Source organism: Carlito syrichta, unplaced genomic scaffold (assembly GCF_000164805.1).
Source record: "Carlito syrichta isolate Samal-C Ts95f unplaced genomic scaffold, Tarsius_syrichta-2.0.1 Scaffold308359, whole genome shotgun sequence".
Taxonomy (NCBI): domain Eukaryota; kingdom Metazoa; phylum Chordata; class Mammalia; order Primates; family Tarsiidae; genus Carlito; species Carlito syrichta.
This window is the reverse complement of record NW_007252455.1, coordinates 2,786-8,051: the sequence shown is the minus strand read 5'-3', so window position 1 is coordinate 8,051 and position 5,266 is coordinate 2,786. Positions and strand designations below refer to the sequence as shown.

Genomic DNA, 5,266 nt, shown 5'->3' with positions numbered 1-5,266 from the left:
GAGTACTGTTAAGGCGAAGCCATGCTGGACGCCCACTCCGAGGAGAACTGCAGTGAGGAGATGCGCATCATTCTGTGCGTGCTGGCCACATGCTAGGCCTGGTCCAAGTCTGGCTGCGAAAAGCTGAGGCTGGACGAGGTGGGTGTGATGGACGAGGTGCTGGACCCACCATACAAGCCTTCATCCTGGAGGTTATTGCCAAGCATGGCTAGTTGGCCCGTGTGCTCTGCAACAAGGACCCCTTCACGCTCAAGTCCTCTGTGTACCTGTCGTGCCTGTTCCCCAACTCCAAGTTCCTGCTCATGGTACATGATGGCCGGGCCTCCGTGCACTCCATGATCATATACAAGGTTACCATCACTGGCTTCAATCTCAGCAACTACCACGACTGCCTCAAGTAGAACAAACCATCGAGGTTATGTATGCACGGTGCATGGAGGTGGGCAGAGACAAGTGTCTGCCCCTGTACTACAAGCAGCTGGTGTTGCACCTGCGGCACCTCCTCAAGCTCATCCTTCACTTCCTGGGCATCGCCTAGAGTGATACTGTTTTGCACCACGAGGACCACATTGGCAAGCTTGGTGGTGTCTCTCTGTCTAAGACAGGTCATCAAGTCAGGTCATCAAGCCTGTGAACTTGGAAGCGCTCTCCAAGTGGACTGGCCACATCCCTAGGGATGTGGTGCGGGACGTGACCCAGATCTACCCCATGCTGGCTTGACATAGCTATTACCCCTATGCAAACTCACCTAACTAAGGCAACCCTGACCCCATTGTCATCAATAACATACACTGGGTCTTGAAATGTTACTATAAACACCAATCTGAACGGATATTTTTTAGGTGAACCAGAACAGCATCTCCTTCCACTTAGAAAACTCATGATTTCCAGATCTCTGCAAATGGCTTTGTTTCCAAGAAGAGGAGAAACTTCATTCAAGTGGAAATTAAACCTCTAATTCAAGCATATTGCTTGCTATTAATTGCCAAAACAGGACTGCTAATGAGGAACCTATTTGTATATGTTTGCAAAAGCTGAATCATTGAAAACATACCGTGAAACTCTTTATCTTTGGACACTCAAAGACAGAGAGCAAAGAGTATGGAAGTAATTCATCTTTTGAAATTTATGCATTTTATATTTTTTCCCTTAAGAAGTTATTTTTTTTTTTTTGAGTTGGAGTCTCACTCTGTCGCCCAGACTGGAGTGCAGTGGCCGCTCCCGGCCACCGCAGCCTCGACCTGCTGGGCTCCGATGATCCTTCTGCCTCAGCCTTCCAAGTAGCCAGAATTACAGGCATGCGCTACCACACCCGACTGATTTTTTGATTTATTATAGAGATGAGGTCTCTCTGCCCAGGCGGGTCTCGAACCCGCGGACTCAGTCAATCAACTCACCCAAGACTCCCAAAAGCATGGGATTATAGACTGAGCCACCGAGCCCGGCTAAGAAGATTTTTTAAGAAATGGATTTGTAGACCGGGCAAAGGGGGCTCAGCCTGTAATCGCAGTGCTTTGGGAGGTGAGTGGATTACCCAAGTCTGCGGGTTCGACACCCACCTGGGCAACTTGGCGAGACCTCATCTCTATAATAAATAAAAAATCAACTGGGCGTGGTAGCGCGTGCCTGTAGTTCCAGCTACTTGGAAGGCTGAGGCAGAAGGATCGCTGGAGCCCAGCAGGTCGAGGCTGCAGTGGCCGGGAGCAGCCACTGCACTCCAGTCTGAGTGATAGAGTGAGACTCCAACTCAAAAAAAAAAAAAAGAATTTTTCATCCTCCTTGATTTGCAGGACTGCCTCAATGGTTTTGTTTGCTGGGAAAAGGCCTACTGACCCTTTGAATTCAAAGATTCTATTTAAGAGTTTAATATATAAGGCTTTCTTTGATTCCTCCTCAGTTCTACTTAGTTTCACAGAGAAAAAATTTGTTTGAATAAGTGAACAGGGGCTCAAGATAAAATAAAATAATCAAAATGAACTTCTAATCTTTATTTTTATGATAAATTTCTGAGCAACTTGTACTAGCCAGCTTTGTATGATTACAATCCTTTGCATGTATTAAGATTTGCTTTGTAGCCCATTATGTTGGCATTAATGGGCACATTCCCTGTGTAGTAGGAGAAAAATTAGTAGCATCTAATTGGTGGGTTCATGTTTTTATATATATCAAGTAAATTCAGCTCCTTAATTATGTTTTCAAATAGTTATTTTCTCACTGTTATTCAAACTGTTTGGTCTAGCAATTATTGTAATAATTGAATAAAATCTACTATTCTTAATTTGCCATTGTTTTCTTAAAGTTTTGACAATTTTTGTTTATATACTGTGAATGCCTATTTTCAGCTACATAAATGTTTTATTTTTCTTTTTAAAAATTCATTGAATAAATTCTACTTATAACTATGTGTCTTATTATTGGCTTTATATTCCTTGTGCTTTTTCTATACTCCTATTGTCATCTTCCACCTGCTGTCAAATAATTATATCAATATATGACACTTGTTTATTTGTTATCCTACTTTTAAGTTCAGTACTTTATGCACCCCCAGTCACTCCATTACCCCTACACATATACTAAAAATACAAGTTTCTTAAGAGAAAGATCTTGTCTGTTTATTCCTCACTATACACTGGGTATGTAGAATACTGCCTAATCACAGTATTCAATAATTATGCATTAGTGATTGGTTTTGAGTATCCTAAAAAGGTCTTTTATGTTTAAAATCAAGTTACAATTAAAATCATTGAATAATAATATTGTTGTATGTAAGTAACTTTAGAGATGTATTCTGACCCTGCATTTTATGAATGATAACTTGGTTTGGAAATAGTTACTTACATCTGCAAGTTGGCAGATTTATAAATATGACCTGATTAAAAATAAAGAAGTAAAGACAACTTTTAGCAAGTCTATTTAGATACAGTTAAGAACTATTGTAAATTTGTGTTCAGTAAGACATTTCCAGGCATCACTATGATAAAAGATAACAAGACCCAATGGTATTTCACTGCCAATTGAAAGGTAGATGATGCTAATTGATTACAACTTTATTTCTCATGGAAACTGGACATGATCTTTCAATTATTTTTTAAGTACCATTTCAGGTAGTTATTGCTAAAGCCGAGTAATTAAACAATTGAGATAAAAATCTAGTTGCCATTAACTCAGCACAGTTTCTCAGCTTGATCAATTTCCATGTCCCATTAGTACCAAAAACTTAAGATTTATGCTGCTATAGGAAAAGAATGAAAAATGTGAATTTTTTAAAAAGATAATATTAATTATTCAGTATGCACTTACTCTAAGTCAGAGGTCCTCAAACTTTTAAAACAGGGGGCCAGTTCACTGTCCCTTAGACCGTTGGAGGGGCGGACTATAGTTTAAAAAAAAAACTATGAACAAATTCTTTTTTTTTAAACTATAGTTTAAAAAAAAAACTATGAACAAATTCTTTTTTTTTAAACTATAGTTTAAAAAAAAACTATGAACAAATTCTTTTTTTTTAAACTATAGTTTAAAAAAAAACTATGAACAAATTCTTTTTTTTTAAACTATAGTTTAAAAAAAAAACTATGAACAAATTCTTTTTTTTTAAACTATAGTCCGCCCCTCCAACGGTCTAAGGGACAGTGAACTGGCCCCCTGTTTTAAAAGTTTGAGGACCCCTGCTATAGTAAGTAGCTCTTTTAAATGCATTATCTCTATCATTCCCCTGAGCACACTCACTTATTAATGCAACAAAAGTATTATGCCTACAGTATAAGTAATTCTAAGTCTGTTTTACAAATGACAGAACTGAAACTCAGATTGTTAAAATGAGTTGGTCAAGACTACAGAAATTATTATTACCATTAAGAGTAAAGGTAAAGAAAAATATAAATAATGGCAAGGAGAAATAAATCATCATCCCATCAACTATATCTTTCTAACCAGTCACCATCCTCACCCACTACACCAGTATCCACTAACACAATTTCACAAGGTCTTATTTTTATACTCCAGATGGCATTTCTTTACAATAATACTTCTCAAACCCAATCTAATTAATTCTCTAGACTGGTTCTCAAAATCTCCTGTTCAGGAAAGAATCCATTGCCCACTTCATCTACAGGGTCTGTGTTTCCTTATCAGCTTCCCTATCTTCTATCCATATTTCAATACATGTTTTCGCTTTAATTGTCTAGTTTCTTAAGGCTATTAAAGTGGAGCTGATGTTTATAACTGTCATAGAAGGACAAATATCTTAGAATTTTCTTTCTTTTTCTTTTCTTTTTTTTTTGAGTTGGCATCTCACTCCATCACCTAGGCTAGAGTGCAGTGTCAAGCTCCCAGAGCCATCATAGTTGACCTACTGGGCTCCAGCAATCCTTCCGCCTCAGACTTCCAAGTAGCTGGAACTACAGGTGTGCACGACGACGTCCAACTAATTTTTTTCATTTATTGTAAATACGACGTCTCACCAAGTTGCCCAGGCTGGTCTCGAACCCGCAGGCTCAGGCAATCTACTCGCTTTGGCCTCCCAAAATGCTGGTATTACAGACTGGTATTGAGTCACTGAGCCTGGCCCATCTTAGAATTTTCAAAATAAAATGTGCATGCCCAAAATGAATGGACATATGTAAACATCAAAGCCCTAGACAGTAAAAATATTTTCCTTTATATTTTGAAATACACCTCATATACCTTGGTTTAAGCATGCTGAATTTCTGTAAGCACTGAAAAAAGTAAAGTTTTTAGTAGGCCTTTAATAGAAAGTTAAGACATAAGCTTTATTGTATATGCTCACTTCTATTGTCAGTAAAAGTTGTATATAGTAATCACATGTTCTTACTCATTAGCGGACCTTGAACAGCTGTTACAATACTATAAGAAAGGGATTAGCAATAATGGGAAACTGCCGGGGGGGGCATACCTCATCAACAAGTGTACCTCCATAATGAATATTTGCATGCCTAACCTGGAATTTTATCACAAATATTTAAAATTAAAAAACATACAAAATGTTATATATATATTATATATAAGCATTTATCATTATACATACTCAGCAGACATAATTTTAAATGAAAATTAAATTTTTTAGAAGCAACAGGTCAAAAAATATATTTTCTGATATATTTTTTCTGTAGACTATAAAAAAGTAAGAGACTCTTTTACTTGGTATTTGTTTAGTAGGCAAATCTCTATTAAAGCAAATAAATTTAATTACTCTAAAAAATAACACCAATATCTTGTCTGCTTCACGATTTTTATTCAAAAACTAAAA

The 5,266-nt window shown here is 37.4% G+C and overlaps 1 pseudogene; it reads left to right on the top strand.

Annotated features, from left to right (window-relative positions):
* Window positions 1–21: 21 nt before the first annotated feature.
* Window positions 22–846, top strand: LOC110596318 (annotated as a pseudogene).
* The last annotated feature ends 4,420 nt before the right edge of the window (window positions 847–5,266 follow it).